The following is a 22,053-nucleotide window of genomic DNA, read 5'->3' on the forward strand; positions in this document are numbered from 1 at the left end:
GGGTCAACGTTCGTGCGATATAATTAAAAGACTGCGAGGGTCTACGTTTCTCCTACACTTTTCATATTTCACCACTCCTTCTATAAGTCCGTACACAATGCTGTTGAGGTGTCTTCACTACGAGAAACAGTTATGGCGGTGTACTGCCATCTCCCCATTTTCACCGAAATAAATCACTCGACACCCTTCCACCATACAGCCCTACTTTATGCTGGGGAAATTTACGTTGATCGATAATATGTAGATAGTTTCATCCTTTTTGGTTACACTGAAGGCTGGATATGATTGAGCAGCATATCGCGTCTGCTATAGTTTGCGAGTGCAATATTTAGCTTGCGTACTAAGGGCGTGACCGGTAAGCATATCACCCTTTTATAACGGGTCGCAATTGCACTGGCCTACAGAACTTACTCGTTCGCTTGTCAGGCCCTTTTCTTTAGCGCGACAGTATATAAAGAATGCCCGATGTTCGGCTCGCAGGGCAAACATCCGCAGACGACGACGCCACGGTCAACAAGGCGATCAGGCCCCGGAAGTCCAGCCATAGCAAAGACCATCACAATGTTCTTTACGAGGCAAGCTCCTCCTCGGGTTTCTCATTCGGAATCTGGGGACGTCAGTGCGATGGACCAGCGCCCAACGTCAAAGCAGCCGCGTCTGGTCCATTGAGAACTCTTTCAACGGCCGTTGCTTGTGGGGACAATAACGGCAGGCATTTCCGCATGTAGCACAGCCCATGAACGACGCATACGGTGCGATGCAAACACGCGGACTACATGTATAAATGCGCGCTGGCGTCGGCGTCTGCCAGGGTTGCCAGGTCGAAGAGGCAGAAAATAGCTCCGAAAAATGGGAAAACTAGCCACAAAAGTAGCCAACTTGAAGCCAGGGGGAGTAAAAGTAGCCAAAAGTAGCCACGCGTGTGTTGAAAATAACTTCGACGTTTTATTTAAATGACTAACTGCAAAATCCCTTCGCCGAAAATTTAAACGGCTACGGCATAAACACTTAATTATCAGAATTGCTGAGATTCAAGCATAAATTGTTAAGTTTAACATCATTTCGTGCAGAATGACGAAGTGCTTGCGCTGTTGCAGAAATAACACTCTCTTCGCATGGCTTGTATGGCCTTCTTAAAAGGACTACAAGTAACGACAATAAAAAGGAGCACACGGTACTAGTGCGCTCAAAATGACATTTGCTGCAATTAAAGCTTAAACTGTAGTGCACGTTCGCAATTATTTCTCGCGTGAGACAAAGTCCTAGCAGTTAATATTCCAGAGTCAAAGTTATTACCTAATCATGACGCGAACAGTCCGTCGGATGGTGGATTTCTAATGTAGATGAGTGCACAGCACCATGGATGCGGAGCCCACTAGATTCCTTTTGACTCCCCAATCGGGGTTTAAGTCGCGTTTGAGCAACAGGTGGTTTGCAAATGAGGCCCCATCTGTACCAGCCACGTGTCCAAAAGCCTTTCGTTCTTGCGCGCGAGGCCTACTTGACTGGCAGATTATGAACGTGCAGTTGTAATATTTATATTATGATTCCTACCGTTGACCCTTACCCCTGCTTATGCCACTGAGTCATCCTTTTCAATTAAAGCCAATTTTCTGTGTATCGAAGTGCCAAATTCGATTATGGGAGTTGTAAACATGACTTATAGTTGCCATGTTTTTACAGTTTTACAGCACATACTCGAACGTCAGCGGCTGCGATGTCACCAGATATTGATAACTTGGCTCAAATCAAGGGAACAACAATATAGCCAAAAAGTAGCGAAGGAACCAACACGTAGGGGTTTATTTTTATTTTTTTGTCGCCACTGGCCTAGAAAGGTAGCCAAACCTGGCAGCACTGCGGCGTATGCTCGCGTCTGAAGCGCGTCTACAACGAACTTCACCCTCCATTTTCACTCATCCGTGTAACGAATTTCTCCCTGCTGAAATTAAACAATGTCCCGTGAAACCAGGAACTTTAAGTTACGCGTGACTCCGGCCGTATCAACGTATTAAGTTTCCGCGGTGAATGGACGTTGTGTTGAACGTCGTGTTGTGTCTTAGGGGTGATTTGGGCTGCTTGGTATACCAGAACAATAAGTGGTCGAGTGCGGAGCAAGCCCTTCTGGTTTTCTTGTCCATAAATATTGATTCCACGCTCCGTCACTTAATATTTTGTTTCATATGAGTGGAGTTCACGTATTTGAGGCATCTTTTTTTTTTCTCATGGCGTGACATTAACACGCGGTGTATAACTGATCCATACGAGATTACTTTCATAGGTGGTACTGCGGTGCTAGTTCGTTGTACATGATCTCGAGAACAGCAGTGCAAATTTTAAGATAACATGAACAGACAAAGACACACCCAACACAGACTTTGAACTTCAACTGACTGTCAGTTCAAGCTCAGCGCCTATGTCGTTGTGTATCTTTTTTTTTAATAATAATATATCGGGTTTAACGTCCCAAAACCACGATATGATTATGAAGGACGTCGTAGTGGAGGGCTCCGGAAATTTCAACCACCTGGGGTTCTTTAAACGTGCACCTAAATCTAAGTACACGGACCTCATACATTTTCGCCTCCACCGAAATGTAGTCGCCGCGGCCGGGATTCAACCTGTTTGTATATTTGTTTGTCTCTTTAGGTTGTCTTAAATTCAACGCTGCTGTTTTCAAGAGATTAACTTTAATTCGAGATGATTTTATTTTATTTTCCTTTTTCATGTATGTGGGCCTTCATAACATTGCATATTCTGTGGAAAAAGTTGTAGCAAGCTCCATGTGAATGGGCAAACGTTTCCTAAGCGTCGTATATTTCAGAAAAAAACTAACTTCTCGCTATAGTGACAGGTGCCTGAATGACCAAATAAAGGCATATAGAATACGACATTAGAGGCTTAACTTGGCACCAGTTAATAATAGCAGTCATGTATCCATGGTGTATAGTCGAAGTCGACGTCGTTATCACCAACGTTTTCGTCATCACGCTGTTCCTTTTTTTTTTTTACAGGTGGCGTCGTAGAGCACTCTAACTCTTTATATGACTTTGTGGCATTGGTCACCACCACTCTTCGATGGGGACGCTCACAACATCCACCCATCAGAGTTACCGTATATGCTACCTTCAGGAGCCATATATGCAGCAACTCTTCCATCCATTGCTCTGAGAAGTCTGGTTCAAGTACAAGAACCCGCTACAGCAATCGGTTCACCGATAAGCCGGCCGCGTGTTCTCCTCCTAGTTGTGTGACTGCAGCACTGGATATGCCGGAACAATATTGCGTACCCAACTTGTGCAACGACCTGCGCGATAACGTGTATCGCGTTGAATATGGCGACAGCGCACGCTACGCGGCAATATAACAATAAAGGATTCACGTGCATTCTGTGACAGTAAACTATAACCCTAGCTTAGCATATATGCACGTTTGTTGGCTGGAGCCTAGTAGTACGGAACGAAAAAGATTCACAGAATAACGAGGACAAATCATGGAAAACAAATGATGGAGTACCAATGAATGCGATTAGTTAACGGTTGGAAGATGGCTTAGAGTGGGACGTTAGTCGGCAAGCATTTAAAAACAAGCTAAAGAAATATTGTTGAAGAAACTAATAACTTATCCCCAATATACAATATTGCACAAAGATTGTAGGGAGATCGTAATAAGAAATTTTTGACACAGTATGGCAAGTGTGTCATTGTTATTTTTCTAGGACATAAAACTGCTTTGTCATTGCTCGCGTGGTGATACGATGCATCAAAGTGTGTTTTTCTCGTGTTTTTTGTGTGTGTTTGTAAGGCATGTGTATCTACAGTATATAAAGTGTTTCACTTGTTGCTTGTGTAGGCGAGCATTACTACATTGTTAGTTACATGGTGTTTGTGTGTGCGTGAGTGCGTGCTTGTGGGGGGGGGGGGGGCGCAAGAAATGTGTATTTGTTACGAACCTCAGGTGCAGTGGCCTTAAAAGTTAAGAAGATTGGGTGCGACCAACTTAGTTTGTTAGGTGTATGCGAGAAGGTTATTGGATTCCGGTCTAGCGAATACCATGCATGTGGCTGTTATTACAGCCTATAGTCCTGCATTAACCAGCATAATACAAACACTTTCCATTATTCAACCAACGCATGGCAACACTACCCAACATTTTGCCAATAGGTGTTTAAGACGGGTCACTATAACAGTAATATAGATACACCTAGCCAACTTTAACCAACACTTAAGAACAGAACAGAGTGGGTCAGGGATCAAACGGGTGTTAAGGACATCTCAGTCGAAATGAAGAAGAAGAAATGGACATGGGCAGGGCATGTAGCGCGTAAGCAAGATAACCGTATGTCGTTAAGAGCAGCAGACTGGATTTCAAGACAAGGCAAGCGCGCCAGCGGAGGCAGAAACTTAGGTGGGCAGATGAGATTAAAAAGTCTGCGGGCATAACGTGGCAGCAGCAAGCACAGGACCGGGTGATTGGCCAAACATGGGAGAGGCCTTTGCCCTGCAGTAGGCGCAGTCGGGTTGATGATGATGATATTACAGCAGATATCATAGGCGGAGAGTACGGGGGGGCTGGGGGCTTGCCCCCCCCCCCCCCCCCGGACTGCTCATGGGGGGGCAGGCCCCCCCTGGCGTCGGCCCAGGGTATGTTTTTAAGAGCTTGGCTTAGGTCCCCGGGTCGTCCTGTCTGGCAGCTATTTCACAGGAGGCTGTTTATGCCCGCTTCTTTTTCATTTCAGCCATTTAAAATTCGGCACATGGGCCAGTGACAAGTCAAACATTCAGTGGAAAAATGCCCCTCAAACAGATTTTACGTGCAGAATATGTCGTGCTAATGAACAACTGACGCGACGATTTAACCTACGCAAATTAAAAATTCACCGGCGATTACGATACTGCCTAATTCGCTGAGCGCAGCCTCGTGTTCGGGCAACACCAGATTTGTTTGAAAGTTTTGACTATCCGCAGTTGTTACAAACATTCGTTACATATTGCCAACAGGAACTGCCAGCGCTCGAGTGCTATGCACACTATATACTCTGTGCATTGCAGCTGTCGCGAAACAAGTGAAAACGCCCACAGCCCCGTTACGACAAGCGAAGCCAGCCGCAGTGCACGTGCAGCCCTGCATGCGCACGAGCTCCGACCGAGAAAGCCAGCGCGCGCGACAGAGGAAGAAAGCAAGGTTAGAGGCCAGTATCCCGTGATATTGACAAACTCCGCGTTCGCTCTCTTTCGTCGTCGTTCGCGCTATCGGTTACGCCGCTGACGCCAACGGCGATGACGCTCAACGCAGGAACGGACGCCTAAGAGCTGCGCTTTAATTGTCTTGAACCCCGTAGTGAATGGTTCTGAGAACACAAAAATGATACTGAGAATACAAAGCAATCACGACACAGCCAGTCAGTGAACGCTTTGGCACAAGCTTACTCGCCAATAAAAAAAAACGGGTAATTTCTTGGTTGCCTACATATTGGTACCCTTCGACATGCCTGCTTATAAAAGTACCGAGAAAAGATTGTACGCACTTTTGATTTATCAGTAAAGGGTTTTACTAAATATTCGGCCACCAATGAGCAACTCCATTACTCGTCCAGATTCATAACCCGCAGCTTCGCACAAGGCTTAGTGGTAGAAAATGGTATTTGCTACCATCTACTTTCGGCCATCTTGAATTGAACTCACTGGCACATAATTAAAGCTTCCCGTGATAGCGTTAGCCTACTGTCTCCTGTGTGGCGCATGTTTTAACGAAGTAAGCCTAACCCCACGCATTGCGTGAATCGATTTTACGCGACGCAGTCAACGAAGCGACCTTTTTCGCTTCGAGCCAAGAGTTACGAGGTGTATCGATGTCTTGTGTAAATTGAAAAATAAATCTAGGGTCTTCCAGTACAGATCTTCATTATGATATCGCGGGCGCCTAAGAGACTAAAGTTACATTAAATTCTTTAGTTTGGAAGTTGGACTCCTCTCTCACTCTCTCTCTCTCTCTCTCTCTTCTATATATATATATATATATATATAGATATATATATATATATATATATATTAATATATATATATAATTATATATATATAATATAGTATATATATATATATATATGGGTGTTTCAAGAAATGTGTCCAACCTTCTCAAAAATCAGGAAAATGCGATATTTGCTTGAGGCTTTTCAGAATTGCTTTTTCTGTAGCGGCAGGAATCTTAAGGTAGTTAAGGACATCATTTAGAACAGTATTAAGAAAGTTACATTAATTAACTTTTTAATTAGTGGAGTTAGGTGATTGTGTCAAATGGGAAAATTGAAGTTCTTCATGCGAAGAACCCATCCGAGCTTTGAGATTTCGAAAAAGCGTCCTCTAGTAATTGTTGTGGCGCAATGAAATTCCACGAAATGCAACGGCTTTCAACAGCGAAAGCCATCGAATCCGGTTGAATTTTCATTACTTCGTAATTATTACTAGAGGCCACTTTTTCGAAATCTCAATGTTGGGATGGGCTTCTGGCACGAAGAACTTCAATTCACCAATTTGACACAGTCACCTAACTCCACTAATTAAAAAGTTAATTAATTTAACTTTCTTAATTACTGTCTCAAGTCATGTCTCTAACCATCTTCAGATGCCTAGCGCTACAGAAAAAGTCATTCACTCATTTTGGACGTCTCAGAAGAATACGGTAGTTGCGTTCTTCCATGTTTCTGTTTAGGTTTCGCCATTGAATTTGGTTGAATTCATTACTTCGTAATTATACTAGATGCCACTTTTTCGAAATCTCAAAGTGGGTTGGTTTGTGGCATGAAGAACTTCAATTCTCCCATTTGACACAACTACCTAACTCCACTAATTAAAAAGTTAATTAATCTAACTTTTTAAATTACAGTCCAAATAATTTCTTTAAACCATCTTTAAAATCCCTGTCACCACAGAAAAACCAATTTTGAAGGCAGCAATCAAATATCGCATTTTCCTGATTTTTTGAGAAGGTTGGACACATTTCTTGAAACACCCTGTATATATATATATATATTATATATATATATTATATATATATATATATATATAATATATATATATATATATATATGTGTGTGGGTGTGTTGTGTTGTTTCCCCCAGTAGCGCGGAACACTCGCCTCTGAGGTGTTAACTTGATGTGCTTGCTATCTATTGTTGCAATTGGCATCTGAGGTGAATAAACACCTTCAGTTGAAAGAATTGTCTCTGTCCCCACTGGTCTGAAACCCGCCGCGGTCGCAACTCACGCGAACCGCGGGATAGCTAGGGGGTCACAGCTCTGACTGTTAGGGCTGCTGCGTAGCACTAGTAGCGAGTAACTAGACTCCTCTAGTGCGCGGTGTGATCCAAACGAGGGACAGGTTCGCACGCGCGGCTTGTGTTCATGCTTGTGGCAAAAAGTAGAACCCCTATACACTTAAGCACGATTTTAACCATGAACTTACCCAGGGGCGTAGCCATAAACTTTTTTCTGGGGGTCTGACCTCTCTATATCTATGTTCTTGCGTGTGTTTGTATGGGTGCGCGTATACAGACACATACAAATTGTAATAATTTCGGGGTGGTGAGGGGTTGAACATCTCAAACCTCCTACTAGCTTTGCCACTGAACTCATCGCTTGAAATGTTCGTTTTCTTCCCGTTGGAACCATCACACCTTGATTCTTCCGCACATAATGACTGCAGGGAAAATCGGAAAAGGCAATCGCGGCCCACAGTTTTGTTCCTGAAAGGTTGCGATCTAGAAGCTCAGGCGTGTCAGCCTCCAAGAACACGGCGAGCTTTAAAGGGCAGATGCCGGGGCAAACTGACGATTTGAAAAAAAATTAAGCATAGGCTTTCCTTCTTTCTTGCATTTTTTTTTCTAACCAGTAACTCGTTCACAGACTGCTTTTTTCTATCAAAGTACGTTCCCCCCTCCTCAATTTTCTCTGTGGATCGGTACCCAACGCCGTGTTCCCAGATCAGTGTGAGTAGGATGGGCGATGATTATATGACGTTCCTGAAGCAATTTTTGAAAAGACTTCGAGGCCTGGGGAGGGTCGCTAGTGTGGGCGTCTTCACTGGAAGGTGGAGTTGTCACTTGTGAACTCACTGTTGCTTACCAAATTAACATTTGCGTTTTTAGTTCGCAGACAAAGTCGTCTTCTCGGAAGCATATGCAGCTTTTCTGGACACCAGCGGCCTAGTTCGCGTGAACGACACCACGTGGCGTATCGACCTTAAAGAATTCAAAAGTCCCGCCAAGACGTATGCAGTGACGCGGCACTAAATAAAAGATAATCAAAAGAAACGGTACACACGCCCCGACACTGTCGCTTCACCGCTCAGAAAAGAGAGCGCTGTGTGTCGGCGTTATCTCGACGGCGATGACTGCCAATGAATTGGCAGTTTTTCTAGACCTGCCATGCCGAATGTCTGGCCGTTATAGACGCGCCCGCGATGCATCAAGAGAATCGAGTTTTTATTTGTTTGTTTGTTTAGTTTCTTGCGCTGGCCGTACCGGCGGGATATTGGAGCAGCATGTTGCTTTCAGAGTTTCTTTTTGAGCTAGCGGGAACCATTATGTTTGTGTACGAACATGATATTGTGGTTGCATAATAAGCGAATTTCCTTTGGTGTACCATTTAGGTGTTGCTCGTTTGCTCCTTGCGTTACCTCAAATTAGAACTGGATAAGTTTGAGGACGCTAGGAATGAGAGTAAAAAAACCAAGTTAAAGATAGTTTTTTATTTGTTTTCAATTAGTTCTTATCGAAGTGTGGCTGCCACGGCCAGCTTGGCGCCGTGAAATCGGGTGTGCAAAAATGACACAGTCGTTGAATGATGATATTGTACTCAGGAAAATGCGAACTTGGTAAGCTTTTTTGTTAGGAATGTACGTGTAGTAGAACACACATGACCGACGTGTTGTGTATTAACCTCTAGATCTGCCGTCTATCCCACCCAAAAAAGGCACCTATCTATCCTATTGCATTTCTTCTTTTTCTTTCTTTCTCTTTCTTTTTTTTTCCCCCACAGTCGACTGTCTCATATGCTGCAGGTGATTGTCTTGAATCCTGTTGGCGCAGATACACCAATAGGTTACTCTAATGGGCTGGCAGCTCTCCTGAAGCACTCCTTTCATGTTCTGTAGGCGCAGTCTGTTTCAACTTTGCACTTCATCAAGCACAAAGTCAATCATGAATCATCTACTGGTCCAATCGTCCACTTTGATCAGCACAAAGAGTTGCAGAAAAGCGAATTTTGGCGTTTTTGCGCTGACAGCAATGATTGTTAATGCGACATAATATAGTAACTATTCCTACAATCTCTGAAAACCACTTCTTTATTCTGTATCACTCGTGATGTAGAATATGAAATGCATTTGACTTGCTCAACAACGGGTCGCAAGACACAGCAGGGAAAAGCGAACCCTTTAATTCCCCCTTCTTTCGTTCACTCAGCATATGAAAATTGATTAAGCTGTGAGCGGAGCTCCTTCTGTTGCCATGAAGATGTGCAGGCGTTCCAAAGGAAATATTAGGCCTTTCTTTCCAGGAGATTCCCTTAAGATTCCCTGACAGGCAAGCCTTCATAGTGCACGAATGAGATGTGCAGAATGCTGTAGGCAGTGCGCTGCTATTTACTAAAGAAAAAAATGCGTTTATTATTAATCCGCACGTTATTAGGCATTCTCTCTTTGTTCTGTGGTTATAAAAGAGTAAAAGGAGTTGAAGTTGAGAGGCGGCGTTGCCTTCGCGACTACTAGTGAACGCACGTCGAGCAACGGCGCATGCGCGCGGCGCTTTCTGCATTGAATGAACTTCTAGGTGGCACACATTAGAAGCGGGAAAAAAATGGATTCAATAACGTTTCCGCTGTGGCACGGGCTTCACAAGGCTCTGACGAAGGTGGTGTCACGGCTGAAACGATAGTAAAGGCATCTTTTCTTTTTTTTTAGTGAGTGCTACCCGCAAGGTATTATCTCTAGACACACACACACAAACTATATATATATATATATATATATATATATATATATATATATATATTATATATAATATATATATATATATATATATATATATATATATATATATATATATATATCCTTGCTAACAAGTTCAGTTGATGTTTGCGCCTGTCCGGGTCTTTCTCGCCACTCGCCGAAAAAATATTTGCGCAAGAATTGGTGCAGTCTACCGACGCCATCATTACCCGACCATCAACCTCCCCTGTAAAGAACCATACTTAAACCTTAACCGTAACAGTTGTCTGGTGGGAGTGCTTGGGTAGTGCGACCAAGACGACGGAGCAAGTACCGCTAGGTCTACGCCGAAGCCGACGCCTCGTTCGACTGCCTCCCACACTACCGGAGATCCCGATGTCCTGCAACAGCGACCCACAGCCATCTTCGACTCGTCCGTCACGGACAGCCGGCGACTGGATGCGTCAGATGTAGCCATGGCATTTCTCAAGAAAACCCGGCGAGAACGTGGAGGAATGGCTGACGCACTACAAGCGCGTGAGCAAATGCAACAGCTGCAATCCCACAGCTCAGCTAGAGTATGTCGCTCTCTTCCTCACAGACACTGCGCTGTTGTGGTTCGATAACCGCGAAGAATCACTAATGACCTGAGATCTCTTTGCTTCTGAAATCATAGAGTGCTTCGGAGATTCGACCACGAAAAGAAATTTCTTCAGCGTACTCAAATGCCAGGTAAGACCTGCACTATACGTACATAGAGGTGATCCTCAAGTTATGCAAGACGGCGAATTATCAAATGTCCGAAGAGGACAAAGTTGGGCACCTTCAGAGAGGTGTTGCCGAGGATGTGTACAACTACTTCATCGGCAAGGGCAGTCTCGCTTTGGCCGCTAACGTCATCAAACATTGCCGCACATTTGAGACTACGCCGTATCACGCCAAAGTTCGGTCGGTTATCTAACGTGGCCACTGCAAGCGTCGATGACAGCTACAGTTTCCACTTTGACCTTAGGGCAACTGTACGGCAAATTGTCCGCAAAGAACCCGAACGACACAACAAATCGGTGAACGCCAAACAGCTAGGTTGCGATTACAGCGCCCATAACCGATCTCATGAACCTGCATCGGCTGTGTCCTCGCTGTCGGCCATGTCCGGTGTTGCAGACCGTCGAGTCGATCAGCAGCGACAGCACCGACGTTCCTTTCCCGGTGACACGACGCCCGACCAACGCGCTCTTAGGGATACGACCACTAATCGGCTCATACCCGTTGCAATATATATATGATCACCTGTGTTTGACATTCGGGTTTCGAGACACCGCATTCGAATGGCATTAGGTAACTTTTAGGGGCGAAGCTCCTTAAGGCGGCACCCGTTCGTCCCTCGTAGTCGTAGTAGTAGAGCGTAACCATTCTTACGCTTTGACCTCCAAGGTGGTGCCGGTGGGAGATTTTTCCTGTGCGTTGTTGAACAATAAAAAATTCGCAGCGTGCGCGTTAACTAAAAGCCGAATTCTTCTGTCTCTCATTCCCCATTAGCAGCCATTGGCATGTTCCAGTAGGAAACGTTAGTAGAAGTGTAAGTGTTAGCTAAAAGCCGACTTCTTCTGTCTCTCATTCCCATTAGCAGCCATTGTTTACCTCCAAGGTAGTGCCTGGTGAGATTTCTCCTGTGCGTGATTAAACAATAAATATTTTGTTCAAAACGCCGTTGATTGATGAAATAAACCAACGAAAGACGCCAGATGTTTTCTAAAAGCAAAACGAAAGGACGCCAGATGTTTCTAAAGCAAAACGAAAAGACGCCAGCTGCTTAACGAAAGACGCCAGATGTTTTCTAAAGCAATGGTTTTCTAAACAATGAAAATTCACAGCGTACATGTAAAATTAAAGTGAGCTGCAAGTCGTCATAACTCATCGAACCTTTAGTATAAACGCGCCCGATCTCACGTCGGTGATGATGTACTGGGCAGAATTCACGGAAGATTCACGGTTTACCGATGAACCTCCGGAGCTTCGCCCACTCATCATCATTCACTCCGTGGATATGCTGTGATTTTTTGAGATGCTCCGGAATGCAATTATACATGCGTCTATCGTAATCTGGAGCAGAGCTGGTGGTATGACTCTGATTCCACGGGGAAGTTTATTTGAATGCTACGCCATCATCGCAGAAACCAGCTTAAGCAGGAAAATGAAATATTGAAAATTGTACACCAGTTTTCCTTGCGCAAATTATTCAATTTCACTGTTTATTTATCAAATAATCATAATGGAATGGTATTGAAGAATGGAACAAAAGGAGGAAGATGGTGAAAAATGCTTAAATTCGGTACAATAACTGCAAGGATGCTCCTACACGCAATGATCGATGCTCACATTGGGCAACAGACACCTGCCATTGAAAACCTTTTCTCTGCCAGAGTGCTACTATAGATGGACAGCAAGTTCGACAAGCCTTGCTTGGGTCGAAACACCTTCCGATGCCGTAGAAAAAAAAAAAAAAAAAGATGCCCTAGCCTGACAACTAACTGACCGTAAGGCAACAGCTATCCTACCTTCACGTCCTATCTGCGGAAAATCGTTCATTCAAAACGGTGCAAAAGCGTAGTTATTTGCTTGCAAGAAAACAGGAAAATTTGGTTGAAGAAATGTGTTAGGCGCTCGATCTAACTTTCAAATACCTCTGGCATATAGGAAGACGGGAAATGCTGAGTTTTTGAGAAGCTGGAATTCAAACAAACAGCACCATGTCCTTTCGGATGAACAACAAGCACTGAAAGGCATGGAGGTTAAACGCAAATGGAAACGGTCTCTCCTTGCAGCTGTTTGTATAGGAGCTCGTCGATGCAGTCTAAGTCAAGAAGCTTATGTATATATATATATATATATATATATATATATATATATATATATATATATATATATATATATATATATATATGGGTCATTCCATGCCAAGTGTCCCAGACGTGGCGCTCGCACATCGCGCATTTTGCTGATACAATTTGTGCCTATTTCCTGTGCCACATAGAGTATTGCAAAACATTTTCGCTCGAAAACAAATTTGACGATCATGGCGCCCCCTCGAAATTTGCTTGTATTTGTTAAACTGTGCCTAATAGAAAAATGTGTATAACATCTATTTTTGTGTGTTGAGCTTCAAAACCACGCTTGCGCTATCCCAGAGGATCTGTTTAGTTGACCTAATAATTCCGAAATTTTTGTGTTTCACTACCAGCTACGTATCTTCACAAACTACGAAAATCTTCAAAGTTCGTGATTTTTTCTTAAGCTATCTGGAACTCTCCCTAACGAATCTTAAAAATTGTATGATTTTTAGGAAAGTGTACGTTAGTACGAAAATGTTTAGGGGTAAAATAGGCTTCAAATCTTCCCGAACACAATTGTGAAATTAGAAAACATATGCGATTTGTGGCATGTTTGACCGTATTTTTCATACTGATTCGTTGCAAGTAAAAATCCTCGTCATGCGGCGTTTGATAGTAGACTACATTGTTAAGTAATGAAGAAAGTCTAATCAAATAATTTTTTGTTTTAAGGAAGAAAATTATCTTTGAATTTAGCCCTCGGAACGCGTCCTGCATTTCTTTTTGTTGGCGCTTCGCCGCAAAGCACGTGGTCGCCCTTGCAGTTGACACTCGTCACAGGCAGCGGCAAGATGCGAGATATATGTGAGTGGCCCGTGAGTGGCCGAAAGTCATGTCCCGTTGATGTCAGGGCAACGAGTAATGAATTCGCGTTACAATGTGAGCTTGCTTGCGGGCCCAATGGGAAGTATGGACGCCCGAGAGCAGCCTATGGCGTCGTTGGCACAATGTGCTAGAGGGACGTCTGCACAACACGTATACCCAGACAAACAAGTGTGTACAAAGTGCATTATTTCTTTCAGTATGTGTATGCTATTGCGATGTGCGAGCGCCACCTCTGGGACACTTGGCATGAAATGACCAATATATAATATATATATATATATATATATATATTATATATATATATATATATATATATATATATATATATATATATGTGTGTGTTCTGGCCCCTCCCATGTCATAGTCCAACGAATCACGATGGTGTGTCTACATCAATGTATTGACAAAATCTGTACTTAAACCCGTACGCCATGTACGAATGCATTCTTTGATAAAGGCCGGTCCCCGGCCGAAAGCTCAGAATAAATGTTATGTTTTTCACTGTGACTAGTTTTCTTTCATATAATTAAACCAATAGCCAGGAACATTCTGTCGAAACCATACATACATACATATATATATATATATATATATATATATATATATATATATATATATATATATATATATATATATTATATATATATATATATGTTGTTACGCGCACACGACACTTTTAAAGGGGCTCCTTAATGAGCACAGAGGCACAAAAGACCATGGTGATCTCAGGAGCAGCGTCGTCGTAAGTATATTATATATATACAGAGGGTGTCCCAGCTATCACGCAGCACGATTTAAAAAAAGAGGAATGGCGTTACGCGAAGCAAACCTATATACTGCACATTATTCCGAGCACACTGGATCGACAAGTACTCACCTAATTGTCAATATGTCAATGAGGCGTATGTAGGCATGTTCAAATGGCATGTGACTGCGCTACCTTCAGCAACGTGCTAATTGCGCGCTCATTTTTTTCAGTTGATCAAGAAAGCCCGCGAGGTTTCGGAATAACGTGTCGCTGCTGCACCATATATATATATATATATATATATATATATGGTGCAGCAGCCACACGTCAGTCATAAACCTGAGGCGAACAAGCAAGGCGAGCTTGATCTGTTCGTATAGCTTGATGACCCATAGGTAGTCGGGTAGACGCTGTTTTTATAGATTTCCAAAAAGCATTCGATACTGTGTCGCATAAGCTCTTGGATGTAAGGCTTGCTGCATTAAACATAAATAAAAACGTTCAAACATGGATACGAAATTACTTAAATGGTAGAACCCAGTCCGTCGTCCTAAATAATGTCAAATCTTCGTCAATAGCAGTGACTTCGGGAGTTCCCCAAGGAAGCGTTTTAGGGCCCTTATTGTTCCTAATCTACATAAACAACATAGTTGAAAACATTAGATCTCCCATAAAATTATTTGCTGACGACTGTGTCATATACAGAGAAATTGCGACTGAAAATGATATACACACTTTGCAAACTGACCTAGATCACATAGCGGACTGGTGTAAAAAGTGGAACATGCATTTGAATATAAAAAAGTGTTGCAGCGTGAGCTTCTCAAGGAAAACATCCAAATCAGAGCATCAATATAACATCTACGACGTCCCTATCAACATACACAGCGATTATAAGTACCTCGGCGTTTACTTTACCGAATCGTTTACATGGAACAAACATATTGACACGGCCATAGCAAAAGCTAGTAAGATGCTTCACTTTATCCGCAGGAATTTCAAACAGGCGACGCGCGAAATCAAGGAAACTTTATATTTTTTGCAAGTCAGATCCATACTTGACTATGCATGCGTAATATGGGACCCCCACCAAGACTATCTTATAAATAGACTTGAAAAACTTCAGAACCAAGCGGCAAGGTTTGTTTTAAATAATTACAGCCCCTACGCCAGTGTTTCTCAAATGAAGGCCACCTTGGGATGGGATCTGCTCCGTGTACGTAGACAGAAACTACGGCTTAAGCTGTTGCACCAGATCTATAACTCTAACACAGGTATTAATCGTCATAGCTACCTTGTTGAACCATCCTACACATCCACTCGCTGTGATAATAGCAAAAAGATTTCTACCTTTAAATGCAGATCCAACACTTTTTTCTACTCGTTCTTTCCTAAAACAATAAGAGATTGGAACAGTTTAACAGACGACTTAGTAAATATAACAGATAATGATTTATTTTTTTCCATGTTGTGAAATTGTTCTTGCAACAACAAATGTATGTACTACGTGTCTCTAAATTGTATTTGGTGATCTATACTCATGTTGCTTCTGATAATGTTTTGTTGATATTTCTATATGTGTGTATATATCCCTGCAAGTGTTCCTTTATTCTGGTTATGTTTTTGTTCCCCCCCTACGTAATGCCTATATGGCGATGTAGGTAATCTGTAAATAAATAAATAAATAAATTATTGGGACACAGTGAGGAGGGCAATCTAGTGAGCATCGAATATGTGGCTCATTGAATCGGTAAGCAGAACTGTAATGCGAAAAGCGCTTGTTAGTATTGAAGTCTTCTTCCTCGCTGTTTTCATTCGCTCTGTTGTACATTGCTGCTAACATGGGTACCTGTTCCGGGAAAGTCAGCAGTAAAGACGAAATGCATGTGTCATGCCTGAACTTCTCTCTTAGTGATTACTCTTTCAATTGCGTAAAGTGGCGTTGCTGCAACGACAAAGGCAGTGTGTCATCCGCTGATATTCGCGATGAAATTACCTATGCCGATCAGGAAAGTAGCGTACACTAAAAACGTGTTGAAAGGGTGTCGTTTCGCCTCATGAAAATAGTCCTGATATCTTGCATGCTTCTCGATTGTATTATCGCCGCGCGCCCGGCACTTCCAGGTCACGAATGGCATGCACGTTATGAGCGTGAGACAGCATTCTTCATAGGAAAGTGGCGAGCGCCGAGAATTCGATAAAGGAAGCGCAAGCCAGCAGCAAAGCAGCCGGTGGAAGATCTCTCCGTCGTTGCCATAGCAACGGCGCGCGGCCGCGCTTTGTCGCGTTTTCGCGTCTGCTTGCCTACAGTTTCGCCGTGTGTTCCGCGCACACCAGTCCCCGCCGCCGTGGCCGCCGGCCTGCGGCAGTCAGCGAAGGGCGATAGTGGGGGGGAGGGGGCACTTGCTGAAGGCGTTGACTGTCTGAGAAAAATACCTATTCTCATTATTATTGTCAGTAAAACACCCCCTCCGTCAAACATTTGGGAGGGGAGGCGGGCCCCTGGGGCATACCCCCTAGCTACGGGCCTGGGCTCTGGACTCCTAGGTGGCCCCGGTCGGTCTATGAAGCTTCTTCCGAAGTACCACGGCCCGTACCGTGGATGCGCAATGGGGTAGCCAAATTGTTTTTTCCCAATGATTGTGTATTACCGCGCTTCCAACGTATCGTGTTGATTTGGAACCGTCGGTGTAAAATGCTATGTGTTTTGAATATTTTGCCTGAAGTGCTAAGAATTCCTGTAATATATGCTCGCGGGGTGTTTGCTTTTTTTGAAATTGTGTCAACGTGAGGTCACATACAGAGGGTAGACAGTACCAAGGTGGGAGCGCATTGGGTCTCTCTGCGATCTTAGGCAATGTGTACTGTATATTTAACTCTCGGCACATCTCTTCAAAGCGAAGAATGAGTGGCCTTACTGTTCGGGGTTTGTTGATAAATAGTGTTCTAGATGAGCAGTGATTTACTATAGGGTGACAGAGGTGGTTCGGCATTGAACGAATCTTTAGCACATATGAGTATGTGAGCATGGTTCTTCTGTCTGCCAAGGGTGGCTCATTGGTTTCTACGTACAGACTGTTTATGGGTGACGTTCTATATGCACCGGTTGAGAGGCGGAGGCCGAGATTGTGTACCGGATCCAGTCGTTTCAGATATGATTGTCTCGCTGACCCATATACTATGCTGCTGTAATCTAAAGAGTTAGTTCCTTCTTAGAGGAACAAAGGAACGCCAGCGTTCCATTGAGGATCGGTGGAACTGTAACGGTAACTCGTTACGTTTACGTAGGAACGGCATAGGGAACGGCGTTCCTTCTGTAAACGTTCCTCAGCAATGAACAGGCGCCCGCACACAGCACATCATGCAGAAGGGGTGGATGGGCGAGCGCGTGAGGCGCAAGAATCTACCTTTCGCCTGTCACTTGACTGCTGCACCCTGGTTTTCAGTTTAAGGCGCCCGCTGGGGGCGCAGGGAAGCGCGCGATGTCAAGACCGACCACGCGCGGCAGGAACAGCTGATTTTTTTTTTTTTTTTTTTTTGTCTGAGCCAGTCTGACAGCAATCGCGGGCCGTTCTGGAGTGTAGACACACCCTGGAGAACATTTACTTGACATTCGAGAATCATCGAACCCCAACGTAAGGCTGCTGCCAGGAAAGGGCACGCAATGTATCTTTACCTAGGCGACTTTTTTGTTCGGCCAACTCGAAAGTAGCTTTTGTGTGTGTGGAGGAGGAGGGGGGGGGACTGCGTATTCGGGCGGTTCTGCTGCGCGTCCCCGTGGCCTTGTCGGCATAGGGAAAAGTGGGGGAGCAGACTTACCACAGTCGAGGCGCCTACGCGTGGTTCCGCGCAGTTTTCGAGCGGCGCGAATCATCGCCGCGAATCTGGTGCTTGACGCGCGTGGGACAGAGAAGCCAATCACAACGCCACAGGCCGCAGAAAATGAGTGACGCACCGACGTGCTAACCTCCGAAATCCCGCCCGGTGACCTCCCACTGCGCATGTATGGTCTTCGGCCCCAACGTAACGGTGGCGAAGTTACACTTCGGTTCTACCCGTTGGCAGTGAGCGCCTTCCGCTTGCAGCGTACTCTTGCGACATTTTATTGGTTTTATATTCGCGCGCTGCCGACTGCAAAACTTCGGCTCAGTTCCAGGGAACGTTTCTCTCGTCGCATGATCTTTAGAGGCTGGCTTGATCGTCCCTTTAGTATCTGGTGCATTCCGCCGTCAGCTAACGACAAATCTGTCTTTTGACACTCGGTTGCGTGGATAGCGGGGAAGAGGACCGAAACGCAGTGGACGCGGGTGCTGCTGTGGCGCCTGTCCGGTGTCTTCGATGGTTTCGTTTGGGCAGGCATTCCTTCAACATGCGAGTTATCTCCGCTGCTATCGGTCTGTAACCTTTATTATAGTTCAGTTCGACAGCCGCCGCACCGGTAACGTCTGTCATGCAATAAACGATACACGTACATACAGCGCTAGATTATTGTGGCGCCCGCTGAGCCTGCGCTCGCTCTTATGACCACGGTTGGCTTGTCCCTATTTGCGTACAACACGGCAGTACCCTCAAGCACTTGATGGAATGGCTCTTCAACACTGCCAACGAAGTGCTGACGAGAACACAGGTTCCTCAGCCGGATTCCAACATCGAGATGCAACTTAATAGAACTTTTTGTTGGGCTAGTTGGCACATGCTTACTGAAAAACCAAAAAGACGCGTACCAGCAAGGAAAAAAGTAAGGACAGGACGCCCTTTCTGTAAGTAAGTAAGGACGCCCTTTCTGTCCTGTCCTTACTTTTTTCCTTGCTGGTACGCGCCTTTTTGGTTTTTCAGTAACCGAGATGCAACTCTTGCTGAGTGCGAACAAGAGACTGCGAACATGCATCCTGGACGTCATTTTCTACTCACACTGCGATATTCAATCAGCACCCATTAAACACCTATGTATTGTTCTTTTCGATGTGGTTGCCTGTGCAAGAAACTTATTTATATTGGTGCATTTGTGGGAATTTTTATTTGAGTATGTGAATCGCAGTATTCTGACGGTGCATTTGAAGAGTGACGAGGAAAGTGACCCATGTGTTCCACTTGTAATAGACGAGCACGAAAGTTGCCGTCAGACATGTCTGTAATATGGCCGGTGGTCTCTAAAAGAAATTGTCTAGGAGCGTTTCTTTAGATTCATTTTATCTTATAACCTACAGCTGGCGATGTCAAATTCGTATATTTGTTGCCCAATGTTAGCTTTAAATTCTACCTTTTGTCTGCCTCAGGTTATTCGGCACTATATTTTGATTAAAAATTCAAATGTAACGTTAATGTAACGGCACGTTCCAATTTTTGAAATGTAACTGGAACGAGTTCCTTTCGCGTTAGGGTACGAACACACTAGCAGCGCGGCACTCTCCCGCGCGACGCGCGCCGCTCGCGAGACTCCGCTTTCCGCTCGTTTTCCCGCTGAGCGGGAAGGTTTTCTTCCCGCCGACCCCATCGCTCGCTGCGCTATTTCTGCCGCTGCCGCCCAAGCAAAGCGCCAATCAGCGACCTGCGTGGTAGTCGCCATAGCAACGCACAGGGCTCGTTTTCTTTCTTTTTTTTTTGGCGCCGTCGTTGTGCTCAAAACGTGCGTGCTCCGCTGTTGACATGGACGTCGAAGCTTTTCTTGAAGAAGTTCGGCTGTATCCCTTCCTGTACGATAAGACACTCCCCAACTATAAGGATAAGGAGGAGAAAATGAACCGGTGGGACCTTATTGGAGTCCTGTTTGGACTGACCGGTAAGTTGAGTCGTTTGTTGCATGTTGAGAGCGAATCAATTGTATGTGATTGACTGAATCGTGCAGGAATGCAGGCCATGTTGAAGTTTAAAAACGTAAGGGACAGGTGGATGAAGATCGTGTCCGGCGTTGAATCGTCAACGAGGAGCGGCGCGCCAGGCAATGCAGGCAAAATAAAGTGGCCCCTGTTTGCCATTATTGATAACATTCTGAGGCGCACACCCCACTATGCAGAGAAGTGAGTGCTGCCGTCTCATATTGCAGCGCACGCACGATACCCGTTTCAGGTCTGCCAACTCTCTCGATTTTGTTGGGACTCCTGAGTACTGACCGACCCTCCTGCTTGTACGTGGACGGCCCCTAGCTGCCGCGATAAGAAAACTTTTTACTACTCATAGACAAGCGTTCCTTTTTTTTTTCTTTTCACGTCGTACTGCAGCGCACGCTTTCCATGTAGCTGCCGTTTTCACACCGCAGGCCATGAAAAGTGCTTTTACGAAGCGTTGCGCGTACATTTATCGATGCGGTGAGGCTTGCTAATAACGGTGAGGGCCCACCAGCTGTCGCGGGGCACGTCACATATTGTTTCTTATTTGTGAGTGAGTGTTGCGAGCGCCCATACACAGCGCATGATGGAGGGTGCCCTCGATCCCCCACCCATGCTTTAGCGATCGCTTGCTTGGAAATACCAGCAAGTTGTTTGCAGGACAGGATCCCAAGTGTTTTTCTGTCCCTGTATACCAGAACAAGTTAAAAAGGAGTAACTTTCTTCCAGAAGGCAAACAACGGCTCCAAAGGCACAAATCCTTCTCTCGGAAACACAGCGAGGAGAATAGGAGAAAATGTCGAAATCCAAGGAGATGAGAACGGAAACCCAGAAACAAGGCCTGGAGGGAAAAGGACCTCGACCAACGGCAAACCCAGCAATGGGGCCTATGTCAAAGGTCCTAAAAAACACAGGAAGCAACGACGACTCTGCAGTTACAGATCCCACACAAGGGACGAAGACAGACAAGATACAGAAGAAGACGACAAAGAAAGTGGACCAAAAACAAATTACCAACAAAGGAGAGAAGGCAAAAAAAGAAGAACCACAAGGAGCGACGCTCACCAAAGCGTCTCCTGAAACACATTGGTGGAGCCCAACCGGGAATGACCAGGTGGAGGGAGGCAGCCGAGGTACCGAAGCCGAAGAAGCTGAAGGAGGAGAGGTCCACCCTCAAACACAAACTGCTACTAACGAAGGAGCGCAGGACAACTGGGACGACGACACACCTTCACAATCATCACTACCAACCAGTCGCGGAGAAAAGGGTTCAGTTTTGTCTAAACTTTCCAAAGCAGACAAGGATACTATGAGGGCTCTCATTAAAATCTCTACATTGACGGGCGGCGACGAGGCGGTAGCCCAGCAGATTGAAGCGATAATCTCCGAACAAGCTAAACTGAAAAACCTGTTACTGGAACAGGCCCAACAGATAGCGTTCCAAAAAGGCAGAATCGAAGAATTGGAGAAAAGGAGACAAGAAGAACCATTCGAACAAAGGGAAGAGCCAACACAGAGCAACACTCCGGTAAACGAGCGCCGACCAACGTATGCTCTGGTGGTATCTTCCGGAACTATGGAGAAGAAAGAGGTCGCATCTGAGGCAGAGAGTTGATCCCCTCGACCTAGGAATTCAAGAAGCAACAATTCGGCCAGGGAGAGAGGGGATTGTCGTGACGACGAAGTCAAAAGAAGACTCAGCTAAAATTCTCCAGTTCATTCAGAATGACAGAGAAATGAGAAATGTTGAAGCCAAGCTCCCAAAGGAGAACAGGATCCA

Source organism: Rhipicephalus sanguineus, chromosome 3 (genome assembly GCF_013339695.2).
Source record: "Rhipicephalus sanguineus isolate Rsan-2018 chromosome 3, BIME_Rsan_1.4, whole genome shotgun sequence".
In the NCBI taxonomy this organism is placed as follows: domain Eukaryota; kingdom Metazoa; phylum Arthropoda; class Arachnida; order Ixodida; family Ixodidae; genus Rhipicephalus; species Rhipicephalus sanguineus.